A 25,843-nucleotide genomic window follows, 5' to 3' on the forward strand; every position below is an offset into this window, starting at 1 on the left:
GCATTACCATGGCCAGAAGCGTAGGCAACGATGGAAAATGCAAAGGCACCCAATATTCCGACCACTATGGAACATGGGACGACGTTGTCGTGCAAGCTGTCGCCAGAATATCTTTGAAATCAGCCTATGTCCCCGTGAAACTAAATACTGGGAAAATAATGCTAAAATCAGGAACAATTTGTACGCTCAGTGAAGGATTTTGCATCGATTCAGAGGATGGATATACCTATTGGGAACCGATGCCTACCTCTTCGTGTAATTTTCACCAATACGACGTTCTATATGAAGGACCTGCTATCAAAACTACGGACGATATCAGTGAAGAAAAATCACCTATCGTATACAGCCTGACAACGCAAGATATAACTTTCGCCCTGACAAGAACGCGAGAACAGCCATTGTGCGGGTACACGCTTCTTCGTACAGAGCATCCCAAACTCTTTATACTGGAAACTAAAAAGGGAGACGTCTTCGCCGAACGAGGAACAATTTCAATTGATAATCTTGATATTTTCGCATATATGAACTCAAAGTTTGTATATGTAGAAAAACATATACGACATCAAATGACATCTCTTTACCACAATGTCATTCAACAGAAGTGCGAGCTGGAAAAAGACGTCATAACTAACACCTTATCATTCGCCACTTTACAGCCTGATGAATTCGCCTATCGGTTAATGAAAGGACCAGGATACATGGCTGTCACTGCAGGAGAAGCCATTCATGTAATAAAATGTATTCCCGTTGACGCTATAATTCGGAGAACAAAAGAATGTTATGCCGAGCTTCCTGTAACGGTAAGGAACGCTTCACTATTTCTAACACCAAAATCAAGAATACTCACCAAATTCGGAACCCAGAAGGAATGTAGCTTTGAACTACCAACGCTCTATCGCATAGATGATACATGGATCTAGCTCACCCCTGACCCACAAGTCATACAATTACCCCCACAACGATTACGCCCGATGACCTCTTTGAGTTGGAAATACCTCACCCCAGGTCCATTAGCCATTAGTGGGATATATACGGAAAAAGATATAGAAAAGTTACGAGATCATATTATGTTTCCTGCAGAGAAACCAGCACTTCTAAATTTCATAGCCCGTGGGATGACAGGACAAGCTGTCGTACCAGGAGAAGTCTCTATATACAGTCTGCTAGACGAGAAATCACTCCAGAAAATAGCTTCGAATACTGTCTCGAGAATTTGGGGCGGATTTGTAACCTTCGGATCGGCAACAGCCGGAATTCTAGGAGTATTTCTAATTATACGACTCATTAAATTAACTATTGATACAGCAATCCATGGATACGCCCTTCACACCGTGTACGGATGCAGTCTACACCTACTAGGCGCCGTATGGAGTTCGCTCACACATCTCTTACTTCACCTAGCATGAGGACCCGTAAATCAACGAGGAATAAAACCAGAAGAAGATCAATCTCTCCAGGAGCCAACGAGTCCTCCATCAATAACACCTACAGCACCCAAAAACGAGTCAACTATCGTAAATGCAACAGCGGTAAATACAACCACCCCTATTCCCATTGTTTACACTGACCTTCGAGAACGATTGAATGATATCGAACAAATCCCTTCGATAACATCGGGAATTCGTTCTTAAATAAGGGGGGGGATGTGACGTCCCGCCAAAAATTTCAAACTAAATTTTCAAAATATAAACGTACCGCTGGAGATATGAACATAAAGTATGAGATATACATATATATCTCAACTTGAACTTAATAAAATATTTAATCAAGCATAGTATTATATAGCTATTAAATTGGACATTGCTTACTTAGAAGTAATAACAAAATAATACTGACCTTATCAGAAAAAAAATAAGAAAAAATATTTGTAATCATTAAACTACTATATTAATTTTCCAAATAAAAGTTAAAATTCTCTTTGCTAGAATATATGGAAATAAAATATTACTGTAACATCAGAATCGTTGAAATTCAATTACGCGATTGTAACAGAAACACTTGCAAACCAATTATATTAGAGTTAAATCATACTAACAATCGCTTTATAAATCCTACATTTCATAAGTATAATGAAAAGAAAAAATAAAGAAAAAGAAATATTATTCAGTAAAGTACATTTTGGAAGGCATATGCATACTGGCATTGAGAACCATATATATACGCCAAATAAATTAATTTATTTAATAATATTATTAAGCTGCATTTGTATAACAACATGTAAATCTAAATGGAAGACTTTCTTTTAGTGTAATTGATGAAAAAGTAATATTCTAAAAACAATAACGCATGACACGTATTATACATATATGTCTATATATATATATATTCATATATATATATGTAAAGGAGAGTTAGTCTCCTACGCTAAAGTGAAACCATAAGGAATCACGATAGAAAGGAATTATAAATTGAAATAACAGTATTAAAATGCATCTTCCATATAGATACTATTATAAAAGCGGATAAGTTAAGATGAAATATGTGATACAACAAGAGAGAAAATTAAAGGAAATTTAAATATAAAAGCATAAATTAATAAGTGAAAAGAAAAGAAATATTAATAATGAGACATAATAACTTTGAGAACGAATAATAACTCTTGCCATAGTTAAATTAATAAGTCTCTCTTGCTGTAAAAAGAATTATAATATAAGAGTGCGAAATTATTATAATACAAAGAGCCTTTCATTCGCATGATGACGCAATAGGCGACGGCGAGAAAGACTTAGTGAAATCGAATATTATTCTTATCTCTTGACGCAGAGACCCGATGAAACCGAATATTATTCTTATCTCTCGACGCAGCGACGAAACGAAATATTATAACAACGTGCCTTTTGATATTCGCCGCTGAATATCAACTTAAGATTAAGAAGAGCTCACCGCTTCTGACGTCTTCGAAGGCGGAGAGTTCCCTCACCAAGAGCAAGAATCCATTTCCACCGGATGAATAAGCCAACCCGGGAAGTCTTGGATCCACCGGACGCCTAGAGGGAGGTGACCCGAAAGTGGGGACGGAGCGCAGAACGTCAGTCGAGCTTGCGGACGGAGTCAGTCTTTCACCACCGGTCGTTTAAAACAGTCGCCAACAACCCATCAACCTAATAAGTCGCTTTCGTAACTTCATCTTAATAAGTCACTTCAACATCTCTCCGAAACGTTAGTCCGAAGTCGTGAAAAGTCTCTGTGTCTTTATACATTCACTGCGTCCTAAAATCAATTTTAACTTAATCTTCGTCAGCTACTTTGTGTCGTTAAGGTAGATCTTTAATAATACTTTACTTTCTCGTCTTCGCGACTCGTCTTATATTATAATTTAGAGCTTAGACTCACTCTACATTATAATTTAGAATTACTACTTTATTGTTAATTAATTTCCAATTTCTGGTACAGTGCGGTTGTACTTTTTTTATTTGAACAACATTTGTAATCATTATTTGCAACCTCTGTAAAATCTTTAAGCTTTTAAAATACATAGTCGCTTATTTCAGAATATTCACAAGTTAATTATTTTAATACAGTGTTCCCTCACCCCCAACCAGTATTTACTATAATTAATTTAATATCGATTAAATATTTAACGTACGTCTGGATCTTGAGCGTTAGCGAGACCCGTGCCTGGGATAGAGCAGTGACGTGCCCCTCGTGTTAGTTCGAGCAGAGCTGAGACTTAGTCGATGAGCTGCTTGAATGTCGCTTGATCCAGATTGTCAAACTGAAATGAATAACTTTTTAAATTAGAATAAAATTTTGGTTATAATTTATAGTAAATGCCTGGTTCTCGTCGCGCCGGTAAACGACATAGACAATTACGGGCCGCTTTACGCCGACAGAGACAAATTTCGAACAGTGATAACGGTCTCAGTCAAGTTGAAAAAGACAATCCAATTAACGTACCGGACAATCGAAGAATTGTCGTAGAACTTTTCGATCAGCTTCCTGCATCTGACTCGGTTGAAGTTCTCATCTCGCGAAGAACCTTCGAATTTATTGGCTGGCCCGAACCTTTGGTTGAAATCAAGCTGCATCCTGCCTCAACCTCTACCACTGACATCCCTGAGGGAGATCCATGACGTCCAAAGTACGAGAAAAAGGCCCAGGAAAATCAGCAAAACTAGAGACATTAATAAAGGTAAATCACTATTTTAAATACCTACACACATACGCATATGATCAATCAAGAAGAATATTACTATTTTAATAAAAAGAAAACGCACTCATATTCCAACAAAATATAATAAAAAAAAAAGAAAAGAATTCCGAATTAAACTACTATTATAACACATCGTGTTTGACATTTATATGACATCATATTACTTTAACAACTTCAATTTTGCAAAACAATTATAATTACAATCTAGATATATGCTTTTACGATTAATGCAATAAACTGTTCCACCTTCAAACTCCGAAATAAAAATCTTTTATACAGTTAACTAGACATACATATATCTTTTTTTAATAACTCACAGTTCAGACTATTGACTCTTAAAATTACAAATTGACTCACATTTTAATACCATTCTTAAGAATTATAAAGTTAAAATACTATACCAAGAAAATTGCAAATTTAGAATAAAATAAAATAATCGATCTATCAATGTAAGAGAATTAACTATCTCTCAATTCAATTTTGTTCTTCATATTAAAGCAGTCATTAATTACTGGGAAATTTGCTTTTACATTATACAAATCGTAGATTAAAACTTTCAAAATCAGTATATATTTGGAATTGCTCCGACGGTGAATTCTACTATACAACAATAGTAAGTACTTAATCCCCCACCATTCTTATCACAAACCACCTTAATCCCTATCTCAATTTTAATGTAATTGAAAATTTGTCAAATTAATCACAATCTATTTATAATTTCAAAAAAATCGAAATTCCTCAATCATTTCAACTTTAAATTGAATAAATTTAAAACTATTGTAGATATAATTTTAGATTTTATTTTCTCTTTAATTGACTCGAGTGTCATTGTGCGTCGCGTTCATTGCATACGCAATAATAGTCACGGTGTCATGGAGTTCCTAGAACTTTTTCAGCCTCTCGTAAGTGCCGAGAATTGTATTCTGACCACCAGACTATATCAAATATACAATAACGAGATTCAACGCGTTTGCTTAATATTCTTAATCATTTTCTAATACATATGTCATAAATTTAATCGCTTTATTTTCAACTTTCTTAATTTTCCTTGTCAAATAAAATAAAATAAATGGGGCCTCAGACAACTGATTCTGAATTACAACAAAATCCCTTCGTTGACCCTGAAGTCATATTAGAAACATTAATCCAATTTATAGAAGAAAATAAAGAAAATATTATTTACAATTTAGACTATATCATAAAAGAGTTTTTAAATCAAGCCTCTATTATCATTATTCCAGATCAGTAAAAAAATCTTCTGATTTATTAGTTCCTAGTACACATTGATCCTGCTCTCGGCAAAGCCCTGGGTATAGCCGATTTAGACAAATTACCCAAAAACTAAATAGAGAGCAACCCTGTTATTGACACCTAGGTAGACGATAACAGTGGGTCACAGCACGTGACACCTGCATCATCTCAACAGTCAAATATCCCTGTGTTCTTTCATCATGCGCGATTACTTCGCATTGACATCCTGAAATTCAATGGTTCTCCTTCTGACTGGCTTTCTTTCAAGGATCTTTTTAGTTTTCTGATTTTAGCCAATCCAACTTTATGTCAGTGGAGAAACTTCAATATTTGAAGACAAGTCTAGTTGGATCTGCTTCACATCTTTTAAAAAATACAACTCTCACAGCGGACAATTTTCAAAAGGCTTGGGAAGTGTCGATATCATTCTACGACTTCTAGTGAACTCTGTACTACATTCTTTGTTAACTCTCAAGTGGATGACGAAGGAATCGGCCAGTAAGATGAAATAACTGTATACCAATATAATGCAAATTCATCGTACTCTTGAAACATTAAAACGACCGATTCATCACTGGGATGATTTTTTTGTGTTTCTTGCAATGTCTAAACTCAGAATCTGTTAATGATTGGGAGTGTCACGTCCAGCGCCTCCGCTTGACACCAGTCGCCGTCCGTTGACTCCATACGTCACCTGTTAGGTAGACATAGTAAGCGTTAAGCACCTATAAAATTCTTTTATTTTCTTTTTTCTTTTTATATATATATATATATATATATATATATATATATATATATTGTTACGTCCCGCCGCTGTCACCAGTTGTTACGTCCTCTGCGTTCGCGAGCGAGGTGCGGTTACGATGGTTGGTGTACGCGGATCGCGGTGGCCGAGCGGTAAACCTGTCACGATCAGCGTAGCGGTGCACCGGAAACTAGAGGTCGGGACGTAATAGATAATAGGGAGGATGTGAAGTGAGTAGACAATGAATGCAGATTGTTTACGTATACTGATTTTTATGTATTTATCATTATTTTATAATAGACATATATGTACAGTTATATTATATTTTTCAAGACGATTAGACAATTAAATCACGGACGGTTATCAGGAGGCGAATTGATAGGTGCTTCAGCGGACGACAGGATGCATACTCGCCCGAAGAAAGCCTGGGAGGAAATGATCCTCGGTTGCGTAATCCCGAAGTCTATCAACGGCGGGGGCACGGGCCACGGACGGTATTCGATAGGCGGTAAGGGCCTATGTGAGGAAGCGACGACCCCGCTACTGGATGCCGGTGGAGTGACGGCGTCGTGTAGCTGGTCAGGGGTTGATGACTCCGATGTATGGGTTCCCGGTGGAGGGTAAGTGAAATACCCGACGGATGCTGGGCTCTGACTACCTGGTGGCGACGCAGCTGTTCGGACCGTCAGGTAGGAGCCGCCTTGGTATAGTAACCGGATGAGGCGCTTCAATTGGTGAGCACGCCCTGCTCGACGTGACCGACCCATGACGCAGCTAAGAAGGTAAGCGAAATCATAATCGACGCCATAGTTGAATACGCGGAGGGGGATAGACTGGGGTTAGTAATAGTAACGCGAGTGATGAAAAGAAAAAAAAAAACATACGCGTTAAAGTAAATTGGTAAACGAGTTGACTTGACCTTATCTGACGGGTTGCGGGGACAGGGTGAGCCTTAATGAGTTTACTTTAATTTAATATTTATTCTATATTTTAGATCAAGAAGAGCGATCGGAGGAATTGTGAGAGACGCCCTGACAGAGGCGCGGTTCGTGGACTGAGAGGAGGCAGATCGCCCTGACAGAGGCGCGCTGCACGCTAGGAGGCGGAATGCCCTGAAAGAGGCGCTCCTCGGAGAAGAGAGTCGTTCGCCCTGAGAGAGGCGTGCGACCTAGAGAGGGGTAGTCCGGCTCTGAAGGAGGCGCACTACGAAGGATGAAGGCAGAGCCGCCCTGAATGAGGCGCACTGCTAGAAGGGACGTAGAATCGCCCTGAAAGAGGCACACTACGTAGGAAGGATGTAGGTCGCCCTGGAGGAGGCGCCCTACGGTGTAGGTAAGAATGGTTATCGCTCTCTGTCTAATGACATTCCCTATGAAGACGTCCGAATAAAATATTAATCTCTTCGATTATAAGTTACAGATATCTGAGGCTCTGGGTATGTCAAGGCGGACGTCGCGGACCTTGCCACTGGTGAGCGGATAAGGGAAAAGAAAAAAAAAAAAGAAAGAAAGAAAAGAGAAAAAAAAAAATATATAGGAAGAAGCTATAGGGAATACAAGAACGCCCTGGAGGAGGCGCGCGTCGCCGCAGGATGAAAGAGAGAGCCCGAAGTAGGCTTGAAGGAAGGATGACCTCGTCAGATGAGTAGCACTAATTTGCCCGATAATTTCAATATTAAAATTAGAATAGAAAGCTTGTCTTTATATTTACAGGTATAGACGCGAGAGGTTAACGGCGAGAAGAATTGACACCGAAAAGATGACCGACGCCCGGAATGGACAGGGGCCGCGAACTGACACAAGTATGTATATTTCGAGTAATTACACGTAAACAATATGATTAATGATTACACGAATATATCTTAATAATTACGACAACGTACTCACTTCACTAAATTGTTATGTGTTACAGGAACCACTGGGAAGCACACTGTAACGCGGGTGTACACAAGAATGTGGATCTACAATATTAGTATTACAACATTAGTTAATAGAACTTTCCTTCGACTATGATTTCACGCACAGACTGGTTTCGGACGCGTAAACGATATTATAGATAGGCGGCATTAACAATTGCATGGAGAGGAAAAGATAATACGCTTATATTGTTGATAGAAGTAATTCACTGCAAACGAAAATTTAGATAAAATATCTTTAAAAGTGATAGATAGAATTCGATATGTATTGTGAGCGCCGTGGAAATCGATAAAGAGAAAGGAAATATAATAGTAACAGTAGATACAAATAATCAAGAATAGATTTATACGACAGTAAACGTAAGAACTGAAGGCTAATTAATAGTATTCGCGATATGCTAGTCTCGAAGTCTCTCTGAATTAATGATTTTGTGTGAATAATACCGTAATGAACTAGAAACCACTGATTCGAAGATATAATATTAATTACACTGCGCGAAAACTTGCGAGAGCGTATGTATGATTGAATGTTATAAGGATAACCGATTATTAAATCGTATAAATGACTGTCTGTACGTACAATGAATTTACTGGGTACTGTATGAATCGAGTATTGACTGCTGATCGAATACTGATTATGCGAAAACTGAATGGTCGGAACGAACCGTACAACAGATTTTACTGTCGGGCGAAAGCCGAATACTAAATATGATCTGAACTGTCTAATGATCTGAACTGTCTAGGCGAGAACTGAATACTCAGATTTTTGAGCACACGGTGCTCCCGTTTATATACCCGTGGTCGCTGAGGGCTCCCACCTTCTGAATTATAGCGCGCGCAACGTGGTCCGATCCTGGTCATGCTTGTTTGTCACGGGTATCACGCGCCGGGCAATAGTAAGCTATCACGGTGTTTGTCCGAAATTTTCACGTGATCCGGCGGTTCCTGAATGTTCTAGAACCTTCGGGACTAGCATTATAATGTAATATCTATATCGTTATTTCTAGATATATCGCAATTATTACTAGCGTTACGATAACTTATCTGATTAATTACTTATCGCCGCATTGTATTATAGCGTTGTACTTAAATAATTGTAGAGATATGAGAGCATTACGCTAATTAACTTATTAATTAACAATTATCTATGATGTCGCATAATGTTATTCATGGATTACAAGATCTAAATTAGTCTACAGACGTTAAACTCGCTATTATATAACTATATGTATGTATGTATATCATTATAACTAGTAGTAAAGGTTTATATATTTATATATATGTAATAATGGTATAAATGCACATGTAATATGCCGTGATATATTTACAATGGATGGATGAGGAGTGTGTAAGTGTGTATAAATGCATAAATTTAAGACAAGTTTATATTGTGAGAGGTTGAGTGTGTAATTTAAGTGATACGCTTGGAATATGTATGAATTAGTTATAAGATCCGAAACTATTGCGTTACCATGTATATGATACATTGATTATGTGTATGTTAATATATGAATATGCCTGTAATAAGTTTATAATAGGTTTATTGAGAGTGCTTTATTTGTGCGTACTAATGGGTCACTATGTATATAAATTATTTATAGAGTGTGTGTATTTGCGTGTTACTGGGTGGATAATATGTCTATAATAGTCAGATACTGATTAAACATTGTGTAGATGATAAGTTTATAACGCGCGTATTTTTGTATCACCGGGTATATTAAGTGACTATTGTTATATAATTTTATGGTGTGTTTGTTAAGGAGCGTGTATCTATGTAATTATTTCTGGGTGTTCATTATGCGTTTATACTTGGTTTATGTAGTGTGTGATGTGTGTATTATCGTACCACCGTATATATAGGTATGGTCATTTTGTTTATTATGCATATGTATATTGCAATTATCATTCATCCTCAATAAAATGATAACGAAGTTTTGAGAATATTATCACGTTCAAGTTATTTCAGACACCTTGTATAAGTAAGAGTTAATTAAGTAATTGTATATATTGAGTGTGACTATTTAACTTTAGTTATCTTCCAGAGCTTTATTCGTTTTAAACTCTTTATGGGATATTTATATTGTTTTCACTATAATATATATATATATATATATATGTATTATGAGTGGTTCATTTTAATTATTATTGGTTTTAATTGATTACTTAAATATTGTCTGAGCCTCGAGGAGTTCTTGTCAGGTCATTATAATTTGCCTTTAAAACATCTGTGGATTATGATATCTGCAGCGAGTCGCATATATATATATATATATGTATATGTGCATGCACCAAGTTATCTCCATGGTTGATATATGAAATAATTATAAATGATAGCTGACCGGATTTTTATTGGCAAACCAAATTGGATTCATGGTAAGGAATTATTATGCAGAAGATGGGTTTGATCGAATCTTTTATTATTGTTAAAATTTGGATTTAATGAAATCACTGCGCTGCGGTGGAATATGAGTAAAATTGACAAGTTATTATATTTGGGTGACAGAATCGTTAGACATGTACGTTATTGTGGTATTAATTCGGCTTTGGGATATAAAACTGCATTTAATAGTGAAGGCATAATTATATATTGGAGGTGCGGATTAAAATAAATAAATTATTAAAGTTGAAAATATGAGGTGTTCCTGAAGCAAAATGGGTCTATAACAATGTGCGCTTAACTTTTTATGGCGGGGCTGTAGCCCTATAAGTTGCTACCTTTTTTGGTTCCTTATGAGTCAAGGCGCCAGGAAATAATTAATTAAGGTCACTGGGCGGGTTTTTTATGTGATGTTTAAATCGTTAAAAATTGGGTGCTTTTCGATGTTGCGACAACTTTTGATATATTGAGAAAAGTGATTTAGACTGTGCATAGGAAGTTGCAATTGCACATACGAGTTACTTGGCTTGCTCAGTTTTAATAATTAATGAAAGTTCATATACAGGGTGTCCCGAAAGTACCGATCGGAGTTTATTATATGAAGCTTATGGAATTTAACCAAATGAATCGGTCGGTTGTTAAACACTATTTTATACTAATGTTTGGATAATATGACAATGTTAGTTTATATACCGGGTGTCAATTTATTAAGGTGAACATGTATCGGGAGTTGTATTTCCGCTCATTCGCAGTTACGATCTCTTTCCTTGAGTGATTTTAGCTTGTTATATAGATTTACTTTATATTTTTGTTATACCGGGTGGTGGTTAATTCTCGATGCGTGTGTCTATGGTGATGTGTACGTGTATGTTTGTGTTTAGTAAGAGTGATGACGACGAGGTGGAGTGAACATTGGTTTATATTATCGCTATTACTTAATTTACGTTATTCTATTGACGCATACTTAATATTATGTTTCCTTTTTATTTTTCAGATACTGCAACTAGAGTGACAAAACTAAATGGGTAATTATAATAAAATTAAGATGTTCGACCGACTTGGTGGGTCGTTTCTCTTCTCTTTTTCAGGTGCTGAGGAGGCGGACCAGAAGGTGATATACCGGGTGGCCGGAAAATAGGTGAGAATTTTCATTGGACAATTAATTAATTATTTTCCTTCATTTTTAGGTAGGTGATAGGGGAGAACCAGTGATGGGGATAAAACAGGAAAAAAGAAAAAAAAAAAAAAAAAAAGGAAAAGGATGTTTTAGCCGGAAACATAATAAAAGGTATTTATCGGCTTAATCTATTTTTGATAATAATATATATATATATATATATATATATAAAAAGAAAAGGAAAGTAAAAGAATTTTATAGGTGCTTAACGCTTACTATGTCTACTTAACAGGTGACGTATGGAGTCAACGGACGGCGACTGGTGTCAAGCGGAGGCGCTGGACGTGACACCCCCCTCCTTAAAAGTGGAGCAGCGTGAAATGATGCGACGGTGAGCTCGTTGAACTCGGCTTACGGTGCGGTTGATAGACGGTTGATCTTTCGTTCCAAGTGCAAGTAGGCTTCTCGCAGGTTGGCGATCTCTGAAGATATGGCGGGAGTCCTCTCCTTGGAAGAGTGGTGAATCGTCATCGTATCCGTGGATTCATGAGAGATGTCCTTCTGGATTCGGTGATCTATCATTGGGCGCGATAATGGAGAATTGCTGAGTGTCTTGGCAGGTGTTTCCTGTTTGGTTGGTTTTTGAGAGTTGGCACTATCATCAGTCATTAACATATCATCATTTGTTAATATGTTTTTATTTTTCAGGCTCGAGTTTCGATAGCTTAACTTTCTTGCTAGGCTTTTCAAGATGATAAATAAGGTGAGTATTATAATTCCACCAATAACTGTTGTTGTTACCGAGACCTCCACGATGTATACAGGGCTCGAGTGGTCTGGTCGTCCTGGAGAGTCGTCTGTGCTTGGATTCTGTACGTCCGAGTGCTCGTGAATCTCGTTTAACTCGTCGATATGTTGACCCCATGGTAGCGTTCTTGATTGGAGGCCTTGAGGATCGATAGCAGACACTTTCAACTCTGGAGTGAATACGTACCATTTGTTTCTCATTTTGTACATTGCCGTAGCAAGCGGATCGCATTCAATTTCTGTGCCTTCGCCAGATATAACGCGTGTTCTTGGCTTTAGGTACATGGGCTTCCCGTCTATTATTACTGGGAGCTCCTGGAAACAGCTTTCCGTGGCCCTGATCCGTGCAGGTACAGGAGTACATCGAAATACTTGTACAGCTTCCCCTCGTACGCGCGCTGAGTATCCTGGTGTTTTTGTGACGGCGTACGCAAATGATGGAGGGTCTTGGTGAGCCATGGCGGTCAAGGCGTGTAATTTTGTTACTTCCGTGAGGCATTTCCTCATGACAAGGTCTTCGTAGGTATTTTCTACGCTCAGGTCTGTCTTTGTGTTACTCTAGTACGAAAAGTACGAGTGGTGAGATCGGTGCACCTTATTTACGGATGGTTGATTCTTTACGTAAGAGTCGTTGATTTCCCGTATTACTAGTCGGGGGTTTTCGGTCTGTATCACAGTGGCGTTGCAGACGTCGTGACGCGCTCGAGCAAACGCGAGCAGGTTGGTGTTTTCTACCGTTAAGGCGTATGCCGTGGGACGTCCCGTAATTTGTAGTCTTTTGGCAATTCCTCTATACAAGACGGTATGCCGTAGTTGAGTGCATCCTCCGTGAACAAAGGGGGACCAGAAATTATGAAAGCCCTCTTCGTCGGTGCATTCAAGGTCGATGTATGTGCAACTAGCACCACTAGGTAAGAATATCTTGGTTTCCATCGTGTCGATCTTGACAATGGTCCGTTTGAACGTTATGTGCAAGTACACGTTTATGACGCGTTTTGTTTTCAGGTCGTCTGATGGCAGGTTGTGGGCGCTGACGGTTTCGGTCGGCGGAATAGTGCGGCTATTCACGCGGTTGGCGGAAAGGCCGTCAAGGGTCTGGTTCCCGAATTGCAGTTTCCCTTGTGCGTGTATGTGCATGCATACAGGAGCAGATACAGATAAGTAATGTCGTTTATTGCTGGTAGGTGTTGTAGATTCCCTCGTGGTGTGGTCCGTGTGGCTGATCACGTAGTCTATCTCTATGCGGCAGCTTAGTACGTCCGCTGTGGTGAGTCTGGGCTTCGCGAGGATCTCCACGCTCACATCTCGGGTGATTGGAAGCTTCCCGTGTAATCGACAGGCGTTGTTATCGAGCAGCGAGATTGTGGTCCCGTTGTCGCACGGCGTGTTGCAGTCGTAGCCTACGAGGGCGTTGCAGTCCTGGGTTGCCAGATACGCTAGGAAGACGATCAGTGAGGCCATTGTGAACTCTATGTTGATTCTGCTTAAGAGAAAAATGTAGAACAGTACGTTCCGGTCTGAACCAGAAAATGGAGAAGATAACTGAGTAATCCAATCTGAAACAGAAGAAAGGTAGTCATCCTGGTTCGCCGTAGTGGGCTTTCCGTAGTCTATTGACGTGTACTATTCGCGTTGATTTATTAATTTGAATTCGCACGTTTTCGTGGTCGAGGGTTTCGATAATGCGGTACGGGCCGTGATACTCTTTTCCGAATTTATCTGTTTTACTCTCGTTTAATAGAAAGACGTTATCGTTTGTGTTGAAAATCGTCGGGTTTACGCGTTTATCGTAATAATTTTTGGAGCGCTCTTTAGCCCTAATGAGATTAGCTCTAGCGACTTCCTGTATATCACAGATGTTTTCGAACAGGTTTGTTAAGTATGAGTGATATGTTTCAGACTCTTCTTCGGGGTTGTGTCCCGATGGAACTCTGGCGACACGTCCGAAGATCAATTCGTGAGGTGTGTACCCGGTACCTTCGTGTACTGAGGTATTGTACGAAAAACTGGCACGCTCAATGAGGTCGTCCCATGCTTCTTCCTTATTGACGAAGCACTTCAGGTATTCCATTAGAACGAGGTGTGACCTTTCGAGTGACCCATTAGATTGTGGATGATGAGCAGTCGTTCGGAAGTGTTGGATACGGAACCTTTTGGTTACGCTTTTCATGAGTACACCGGTGAAGTTCGTCCCTTGGTCGGTGAGTATGCTTCGGGGGCATCCAAAACGACAGATAAAATAGTGGATAAAGGCGTTCGCCGTGGTTTCGCCTCTAGCGTCTGGTAGTGGTGCGTATACTGAGTATTTTGTGAGGAGATCTTGCATCGTTAGAACGTATGAGTTGCCGCTAGGAGTGGTTCTGAGTGGTCCTACTATGTCGAGAGCCACTTTGTCGAAGGCGCGTCCAGGTGTGTCGGTCAATATCATTGGTTGTCGAGTCTTCCTTCTGACTAGTTTCATAGATTGACACGTTCGACAATTCCTGATGTAGTTTAATATATCGCCTTTCATTTTGTTCCATGTAAACCTTTGTTTAATTCGCTGGTACGTCTTCGTGACGCCCTTGTGTCCACCGACGGCAGATTCGTGATTTTCGCGGATTATCGCTGTACGGTCCTCTACCGGAGGGGTGACGGTTGGTCCATGACATATGCTGATGGTGACGGGCCTTTCGGAGAGTATCGCTTGCAGTGTCTGTAAGACTCGATCCCATGGTATCGTGTCGAGGCTGGGTGTCTCTCGTATGCTAACAGTATGTAGTTGTAATTCCGTCATCACGTCGAGGGTTGATCTGAAACATTCCTTTAGGATTTCTTCGTCCAATAATGTTGTTCTTTTCTCTTTTGCAGGTAGTATTATAATGTGTCGTCCCGCGTCTATGGACGGATAGACTCGCGCTCTTCCGAGCATTAGGTCGTCTAGCGGAGGTAGGTATCCATCTTGCTGTAATTCCAGAGCTCCTTTATCGAAGGGGTGTTTATCAACGGTGACCAGTATGATTGTGTTATCGTTGCAATTCAGTAATGGTATGTTGCGTTTTTTTATACGGCATCTTGTGCTATGGGTGGTTATTAATTCTGGTCTCATTTGCAGAGTTTCTTCTTCGGGAAGAATTTCCAAGGTATCGAATTCCTTATCGCTGTTGTCGTCAACAGTGGTTTCGTCCGGCGGTTCTGTCACGGGGTCGGGTGGAGGTTCTGGGGGTATAGAAGGTAAGTGTGATATTGTTTTTCCTCGTGACTGAAATTGCGCTACGTTATCGACGCGTTCATTGTTCGTCTGTTCGTCAAGGAGGTCCAAGAGTCCTTTCGTAATTAACGGTGGTGATTGTTGGTTATTCGTGAAACGTGGGGAAGGTGAAGGATGGGAAGATGTGGGGGGAGGTGGACCGGATGATAGAGGTTTACTGTCGAATATTTCCTCAGAAGAGTCGGAAGCTACAACATACGGCCGTGAGGTGATTATTTCACTCTCGACCGTAGACCTTCTGGTAGGTACTTTCCGACGCCTTTCATCATCAGAACTGTCATCGTCAGTGCTTGTAATTAGGTCTCGTACTTTCTGAGGGAGACGTATGCGTTTTTTTTCGATCGGGAGAATGGAAACAGTAGCGGTTATAGGATTTCTGGACAGGGCATCGGCATTTTTGTTCGTGACACCTGTCTTGTATGCGACTGTATATTCGTATTCTTCGAGTTTCAGGCGCCATCGCATAAGGCGAGAGGTCGGGTCCTTCACTCGGTTTAACCAGGCGAGCGGTTGGTGATCCGTCACGAGCGTAAACTTGCGCCCGTAGAGGTAAGGTCTGAAGTGTCCGACGCAATAAATTATGGCTAGCAGCTCTTTCTCTGTTGTCGAGTAGTTCCTTTCGGCTGAATTGAGTACTCTGGACGTGTACGCGATTGGCAAGTCTTGGCCGATTGTTCCCTGGCTTAGGACTCCAGCGATAGCGTAGTCAGATGCGTCCGTGGTGAGCAGGAATTCTCGCGTGAAATCCGGGAATTGCAGTACCGGTTCTTCGCAGAGTCGTCTTCGAAGAGTCTCAAAAGCGTGTTGTGTATTTTCGTTCCATGAGAAGGTACTGTTTTTCTTCAGGAGGTCCGACATTGGTTTAGCTATTCCTGAAAAATCGGGGATGAAGCGGCGGTAGTAGCCTGATAAGCCTAGAAATTGTCGTACGTTTTTCAGACTCCTTGGAACTGGAAAGTCTTTAACAGCTGAGACTTTCTGGGGGTCAGGGCGTACGCCAGTATCTGTAATTACGTGCCCGAGATAGACGACTTCATGTCGCAAAAACTCACATTTATCTGGTTGTAAAGTGAGATTGGCGGTTTTTAAACGTTTCATTAATTTATCCATTTTAATGTCATGTTCCCGTAACGAGCTTGCGTATATCACTATGTCGTCCATGTACACCAAAAGTTCTATACCTTGCAGTCCGGTCAATATTTGGTCCATTAATCGTTGGAAAGTGGCCGGTGCGTTTCTGAGTCCGAATGGCATCCTGGAGAATTGGTAATGGCCATGTGGTGTAGAGAAAGCTGTTTTGTGCGCATCCTTGGGATCCATTGGGATTTGATGGAACCCACTGGCGAGGTCGAGGACGGAGAAATATTTTGCACTGCCCAACTGGTCGAGGATATCGCTGATATTTGGCAGAGGGTAGGCGTCTCCTAGCGTTTTTTCGTTGAGCCTTCTGTAATCGATGACCATTCGCCATCTCTTGTTTCCAGTTGAGTCCGGTTTCTTCGGAACGATCCAGACGGGGGAACTGTACGGTGAAGTGGATGGTGTCACTATATTTTTCTGAAGGAGCTCGTTGACCTGTTTATTTATTTCTTCTCGATGTATTGGCGGAAATCTATACTGCTTCGTGTGTATAGGTATCTCGTCCGAAGTGATTATTTTATGGGTGATTGTTGAAGTTTGGTCCAGATATTCTCCTGGTACGTAGAATCTGTCATTGTGTCGTTTTATTAGTTCAAAAATATTCTCTTTTTCTAGGTCGTTAAGATGATCGAGGCGCAAGAGTCGTATTATTTGAGTAATTCTGTCCGGTGTAGAGTCTTCCTTGTGATTGTGTTCGCGCTGGGTGAGTATCTCGGGTGAGTTCCTTAAGTTTTTCCAATGTATCTTCTCGTTTACCATATTAACTATTTGCATTTTGTGTATGTCGTTGTATTTCGCAAGATTAGATGCACGCTGATCGATGAGAGTGAAATGATGTATATTATTATTTGTTTCAGGTTGCTTATTTGTAGCTACGCACAAAGGGGGTGAGTCATCCGCTTTTGCGGGGTTTAGAGGAAAGTAAGGAAGAGCAATTATAGAAGATTGACCGCCTGGGCCGAGACCAGAGGAAGGGGTTCGCACCGACGCGAGAGCGGCATCGTCGTTCGCCGGCGGAGATAAGGATCCCCTTTCTGTGTAAGTAATGTGAGAATGATTTGTGATAATAGTATTAGAATCAAGGGACGTGTGCGTAGAAACGATTGTAGCTTGAAGTGTTGCATTTTTTGTAGAAAGGGATGGGGGATAATCGGGAGAGGTATTGGGATGTCGACCTAGGTCGACGCCGCACCTTGGTGCGACAAGGGGAAGGCAGTGCTCCTGCCCGTAGAGATGATAGTCGGGATCGACGTTTTGTGTTGGTGTATTAAGAAGAGGAAGAGAGGGGGTAAATGTATTTTGGTTTTGTAGCGTATTTTGTCTGTTAAATGATGAGTTTGATTGTTTGTTGTTTTCAATGTGTATCTTGGTCTTTGTGTTATTGTGTAGTTTGTTTGGTTGTTTATTTTTGCATGTGGTAAAATTATCTTGACTCGTTGCAGGTGCAGTGCGTGCTTCTTGGGTGCGAAGGCTTTTGCTCGCTTGAATTTTGACGGGACTATTGCCCGATGGGCTAGAGGGTTGCCTCAGAGGCTCCCTGGAAGGGGGGTCCTGTGATATTTTTGTTACTTCTGTTAGCGTAACGGTAGGTATTATAATTTCTACTTCTTCGTCTAATGTATTCGTGATGCCGATATATGCCTTGTCGTTGATACACGTGACAAGTGCATCTCCGGCGAAGACCGCGTCGCGGGCGCGTATCGGGGCGAGGTAACCCGTTTTAATTTCCGGATTAGCTATGCGGACCGTGATTCCCAGCTTCATACGTGAGGGTATGACAATGGACTCCTTGTCCTTGAATGGAAACGCGCAGTCGCGCCACGTGATTAACTTATTACCGTAATTAATGCACGCGTTATGTTCAGTGAAGAACGACGAACCTAATATGCCCTGTGTGATTATAGGGAATTCGTCGGCTACCACGTGAAAAACTACTGGGGTTTCCGAAACGTATGCTATGGCGGATCCCAGAGTGGTGACAACATTTTCGGTGATACCCGTTAATTGGATAGTCTCCTTGTTGTTGATTTGAATATCGGATTTAATGCAACCTTTCTTTATTATATTAGGCTGTGCTCCTGTATCGAGCATGAAGGCTGTTGGTCCTCGGAAAGACGGTGATGCGAGCTCGACGGCCGGTACGTTTCCGTCGTCTCCTCGGAGGACGTGAAGGGATCTGGTTTCCCTTCCATGCAGAGGGTGGAGCGGATTTGGAAAGGGCCTCGGGACGCTCCGTTGACCGAGACCTCTGTTCGGTTTCCCGAATTTCGCGGAGGTGGATTATTCATATTACTATTAGCGTGCGTATTATGAGAGTTATTGGAATAATTATTATTATTATTGAAATTATTATTATTATTGTTATTGTACTTTTCGCGATACTGTCGTTTACGGCACTCGTGTATGAGGTGTCCGATCTTTTGGCAGTACCCGCAAATTTTTCGTTCGTGTGCATTCCCGGGACCGGGCGGCGTATTCGCTACCGCAGTCTGATCGCGTTGGAGAATTTGCGTCACGGGGGCCGGTGCAGCGTTACTATTGTGATTATTGTTACCGTTCGCGTTTCGAGTGCTCTTGTATCTTATCTCCTCTCTTTCTAGGCGTTTATTAATTGTGACCACTTTAGAGCAGGCGTCGGGGAGGCTACTATATCCTTCAGCGCGAAGTTCTATTCTATATTCGCGTGGAAGTCCTTCGTAAAACGCTTCTAACGCGAAACCTTCTATTCCGGCAATCTCATTTTCGGATAACGGTCTACCGAGTTGGACTTGATCTCCTTCAATTATGGCCGTTTTCAGATCCTTAACACGCCCGATGTAGTCAAGTATGTGCTCGTTCGGCTTTTTGTATGCCATGCTTAATTGTCCGCGATAATAGTTCGAGCTTCTAGCGGGACCGAAAGTTCGCCTGAGGCAGTCGAGAAATTTTTCCACGGTCGGGTGGATTTCATCCTCTACGGCTAAATATGCGTGGTGCGTTAATTTATTTCGTAGCATACGGACAAATAATGCTTCGTCTACCAACGGTACCGATTCTTTTGCCCTTTTGCATGCCCTAGCGAATTGTAGCACGGGGATGTTATGCCCGTCGTATTTCGGCACCAGTTCGAGAGCGTCGCGCAGATATGATTTCGGATATCCCATAGGATAATGAGAACCGTCGATTCCGGCGGCTGAGGTCGTGGGCTTGATATCGTTATACGAGGCGTTCGACATGTTAAACGATGGAGGCGCGTTATTTGTTACGTCCGCTGGGCTCGAGGCCTGCAAACCGGGTAGATTTTTAGCGAACGCGCGCATCATGTTTTCCAACATTTCAGTTCGGATTTTTAATTCTCTTTCTTTTTCGCGTAGATCTCTAAAAGCTTCCTCATGGTTTTCGCGTTCTATGTTCCCCGAGAGATCATCGGATTGAGCCATATTTAAAGGTAAGTATTTATTATCGATGGTATAGCAGGACTCGCGGTTGCGAACGATTGTGCGTATATAATTTCTTTTTGTTGCGGGTATGCGAAAGCGGAATCGCGTACAATCACCAGTTATCACGATTATGAACAGGTAATTATCACCTAAGAGGTTAGTGGTTAAATTAGTTTGGATACATATAACATGGATACATATATTTTACGAAGAATTTTGAAGTAGTATTAAGGTATAAGGATTGATGGACAACGACCGATTTATTTATTTATTGAGGTTTGAAAAAACTTTAATTGTAACTTTACTTTTAATTTCCTTCGAGACTAGTAAAAGAAATAATTCGCGATGATGATTTTAAGAAAGAAAGATTTTCATGAGAAAATGTACTCGTTTTCGATAACGAAGAGTAGTAACTTTTATTTTTGCACTGATTTTTAGCGGTAACATCCCACCCCGCTGTCACCAGTTGTTACGTCCCGCCGCTGTCACCAGTTGTTACGTCCTCTGCGTTCGCGAGCGAGGTGCGGTTACGATGGTTGGTGTACGCGGATCGCGGTGGCCGAGCGGTAAACCTGTCACGATCAGCGTAGCGGTGCACCGGAAACTAGAGGTCGGGACGTAATAGATAATAGGGAGGATGTGAAGTGAGTAGACAATGAATGCAGATTGTTTACGTATACTGATTTTTATGTATTTATCATTATTTTATAATAGACATATATGTACAGTTATATTATATTTTTCAAGACGATTAGACAATTAAATCACGGACGGTTATCAGGAGGCGAATTGATAGGTGCTTCAGCGGACGACAGGATGCATACTCGCCCGAAGAAAGCCTGGGAGGAAATGATCCTCGGTTGCGTAATCCCGAAGTCTATCAACGGCGGGGGCACGGGCCACGGACGGTATTCGATAGGCGGTAAGGGCCTATGTGAGGAAGCGACGACCCCGCTACTGGATGCCGGTGGAGTGACGGCGTCGTGTAGCTGGTCAGGGGTTGATGACTCCGATGTATGGGTTCCCGGTGGAGGGTAAGTGAAATACCCGACGGATGCTGGGCTCTGACTACCTGGTGGCGACGCAGCTGTTCGGACCGTCAGGTAGGAGCCGCCTTGGTATAGTGACCGGATGAGGCGCTTCAATTGGTGAGCACGCCCTGCTCGACGTGACCGACCCATGACGCAGCTAAGAAGGTAAGCGAAATCATAATCGACGCCATAGTTGAATACGCGGAGGGGTATAGACTGGGGTTAGTAATAGTAACGCGAGTGATGAAAAGAAAAAAAAAACATACGCGTTAAAGTAAATTGGTAAACGAGTTGACTTGACCTTATCTGACGGGTTGCGGGGACAGGGTGAGCCTTAATGAGTTTACTTTAATTTAATATTTATTCTATATTTTAGATCAAGAAGAGCGATCGGAGGAATTGTGAGAGACGCCCTGACAGAGGCGCGGTTCGTGGACTGAGAGGAGGCAGATCGCCCTGACAGAGGCGCGCTGCACGCTAGGAGGCGGAATGCCCTGAAAGAGGCGCTCCTCGGAGAAGAGAGTCGTTCGCCCTGAGAGAGGCGTGCGACCTAGAGAGGGGTAGTCCGGCTCTGAAGGAGGCGCACTACGAAGGATGAAGGCAGAGCCGCCCTGAATGAGGCGCACTGCTAGAAGGGACGTAGAATCGCCCTGAAAGAGGCACACTACGTAGGAAGGATGTAGGTCGCCCTGGAGGAGGCGCCCTACGGTGTAGGTAAGAATGGTTATCGCTCTCTGTCTAATGACATTCCCTATGAAGACGTCCGAATAAAATATTAATCTCTTCGATTATAAGTTACAGATATCTGAGGCTCTGGGTATGTCAAGGCGGACGTCGCGGACCTTGCCACTGGTGAGCGGATAAGGGAAAAGAAAAGAAAAAAAAAAGAAAGAAAGAAAAGAGAAAAAAAAAAAATATATAGGAAGAAGCTATAGGGAATACAAGAACGCCCTGGAGGAGGCGCGCGTCGCCGCAGGATGAAAGAGAGAGCCCGAAGTAGGCTTGAAGGAAGGATGACCTCGTCAGATAAGTAGCACTAATTTGCCCGATAATTTCAATATTAAAATTAGAATAGAAAGCTTGTCTTTATATTTACAGGTATAGACGCGAGAGGTTAACGGCGAGAAGAATTGACACCGAAAAGATGACCGACGCCCGGAATGGACAGGGGCCGCGAACTGACACAAGTATGTATATTTCGAGTAATTACACGTAAACAATATGATTAATGATTACACGAATATATCTTAATAATTACGACAACGTACTCACTTCACTAAATTGTTATGTGTTACAGGAACCACTGGGAAGCACACTGTAACGCGGGTGTACACAAGAATGTGGATCTACAATATTAGTATTACAACATTAGTTAATAGAACTTTCCTTCGACTATGATTTCACGCACAGACTGGTTTCGGACGCGTAAACGATATTATAGGTAGGCGGCATTAACAATTGCATGGAGAGGAAAAGATAATACGCTTATATTGTTGATAGAAGTAATTCACTGCAAACGAAAATTTAGATAAAATATCTTTAAAAGTGATAGATAGAATTCGATATGTATTGTGAGCGCCGTGGAAATCGATAAAGAGAAAGGAAATATAATAGTAACAGTGGATACAAATAATCAAGAATAGATTTATACGACAGTAAACGTAAGAACTGAAGGCTAATTAATAGTATTCGCGATATGCTAGTCTCGAAGTCTCTCTGAATTAATGATTTTGTGTGAATAATACCGTAATGAACTAGAAACCACTGATTCGAAGATATAATATTAATTACACTGCGCGAAAACTTGCGAGAGCCTATGTATGATTGAATGTTATAAGGATAACCGATTATTAAATCGTATAAATGACTGTCTGTACGTACAATGAATTTACTGGGTACTGTATGAATCGAGTATTGACTGCTGATCGAATACTGATTATGCGAAAACTGAATGGTCGGAACGAACCGTACAACAGATTTTACTGTCGGGCGAAAGCCGAATACTAAATATGATCTGAACTGTCTAATGATCTGAACTGTCTAGGCGAGAACTGAATACTCTGCTTTTTGAGCACACGGTGCTCCCGTTTATATACCCGTGGTCGCTGAGGGCTCCCACCTTCTGAATTATAGCGCGCGCAACGTGGTCCGATCCTGGTCATGCTTGTTTGTCACGGGTATCACGCGCCGGGCAATAGTAAGCTATCACGGTGTTTGTCCGAAATTTTCACGTGATCCGGCGGTTCCTGAATGTTCTAGAACCTTCGGGACTAGCATTATAATGTAATATCTATATCGTTATTTCTAGATATATCGCAATTATTACTAGCGTTACGATAACTTATCTGATTAATTACTTATCGCCGCATTGTATTATAGCGTTGTACTTAAATAATTGTAGAGATATGAGAGCATTACGCTAATTAACTTATTAATTAACAATTATCTATGATGTCGCATAATGTTATTCATGGATTACAAGATCTAAATTAGTCTACAGACGTTAAACTCGCTATTATATAACTATATGTATGTATGTATATCATTATAACTAGTAGTAAAGGTTTATATATTTATATATATGTAATAATGGTATAAATGCACATGTAATATGCCGTGATATATTTACAATGGATGGATGAGGAGTGTGTAAGTGTGTATAAATGCATAAATTTAAGACAAGTTTATATTGTGAGAGGTTGAGTGTGTAATTTAAGTGATACGCTTGGAATATGTATGAATTAGTTATAAGATCCGAAACTATTGCGTTACCATGTATATGATACATTGATTATGTGTATGTTAATATATGAATATGCCTGTAATAAGTTTATAATAGGTTTATTGAGAGTGCTTTATTTGTGCGTACTAATGGGTCACTATGTATATAAATTATTTATAGAGTGTGTGTATTTGCGTGTTACTGGGTGGATAATATGTCTATAATAGTCAGATACTGATTAAACATTGTGTAGATGATAAGTTTATAACGCGCGTATTTTTGTATCACCGGGTATATTAAGTGACTATTGTTATATAATTTTATGGTGTGTTTGTTAAGGAGCGTGTATCTATGTAATTATTTCTGGGTGTTCATTATGCGTTTATACTTGGTTTATGTAGTGTGTGATGTGTGTATTATCGTACCACCGTATATATAGGTATGGTCATTTTGTTTATTATGCATATGTATATTGCAATTATCATTCATCCTCAATAAAATGATAACGAAGTTTTGAGAATATTATCACGTTCAAGTTATTTCAGACACCTTGTATAAGTAAGAGTTAATTAAGTAATTGTATATATTGAGTGTGACTATTTAACTTTAGTTATCTTCCAGAGCTTTATTCGTTTTAAACTCTTTATGGGATATTTATATTGTTTTCACTATAATATATATATATATATATATATGTATTATGAGTGGTTCATTTTAATTATTATTGGTTTTAATTGATTACTTAAATATTGTCTGAGCCTCGAGGAGTTCTTGTCAGGTCATTATAATTTGCCTTTAAAACATCTGTGGATTATGATATCTGCAGCGAGTCGCATATATATATATATATATGTATATGTGCATGCACCAAGTTATCTCCATGGTTGATATATGAAATAATTATAAATGATAGCTGACCGGATTTTTATTGGCAAACCAAATTGGATTCATGGTAAGGAATTATTATGCAGAAGATGGGTTTGATCGAATCTTTTATTATTGTTAAAATTTGGATTTAATGAAATCACTGCGCTGCGGTGGAATATGAGTAAAATTGACAAGTTATTATATTTGGGTGACAGAATCGTTAGACATGTACGTTATTGTGGTATTAATTCGGCTTTGGGATATAAAACTGCATTTAATAGTGAAGGCATAATTATATATTGGAGGTGCGGATTAAAATAAATAAATTATTAAAGTTGAAAATATGAGGTGTTCCTGAAGCAAAATGGGTCTATAACAATGTGCGCTTAACTTTTTATGGCGGGGCTGTAGCCCTATAAGTTGCTACCTTTTTTGGTTCCTTATGAGTCAAGGCGCCAGGAAATAATTAATTAAGGTCACTGGGCGGGTTTTTTATGTGATGTTTAAATCGTTAAAAATTGGGTGCTTTTCGATGTTGCGACAACTTTTGATATATTGAGAAAAGTGATTTAGACTGTGCATAGGAAGTTGCAATTGCACATACGAGTTACTTGGCTTGCTCAGTTTTAATAATTAATGAAAGTTCATATACAGGGTGTCCCGAAAGTACCGATCGGAGTTTATTATATGAAGCTTATGGAATTTAACCAAATGAATCGGTCGGTTGTTAAACACTATTTTATACTAATGTTTGGATAATATGACAATGTTAGTTTATATACCGGGTGTCAATTTATTAAGGTGAACATGTATCGGGAGTTGTATTTCCGCTCATTCGCAGTTACGATCTCTTTCCTTGAGTGATTTTAGCTTGTTATATAGATTTACTTTATATTTTTGTTATACCGGGTGGTGGTTAATTCTCGATGCGTGTGTCTATGGTGATGTGTACGTGTATGTTTGTGTTTAGTAAGAGTGATGACGACGAGGTGGAGTGAACATTGGTTTATATTATCGCTATTACTTAATTTACGTTATTCTATTGACGC

At 40.2% G+C, this 25,843-nt stretch overlaps 1 pseudogene; it reads left to right on the forward strand.

Annotated features, from left to right (window-relative positions):
* The first annotated feature begins 116 nt into the window (after positions 1-116).
* LOC140673531 (uncharacterized) lies at positions 117-1,635 on the forward strand (annotated as a pseudogene).
* The last annotated feature ends 24,208 nt before the right edge of the window (positions 1,636-25,843 follow it).

This window comes from Anoplolepis gracilipes, chromosome 14, assembly GCF_047496725.1.
Source record: "Anoplolepis gracilipes chromosome 14, ASM4749672v1, whole genome shotgun sequence".
NCBI lineage: Eukaryota > Metazoa > Arthropoda > Insecta > Hymenoptera > Formicidae > Anoplolepis > Anoplolepis gracilipes.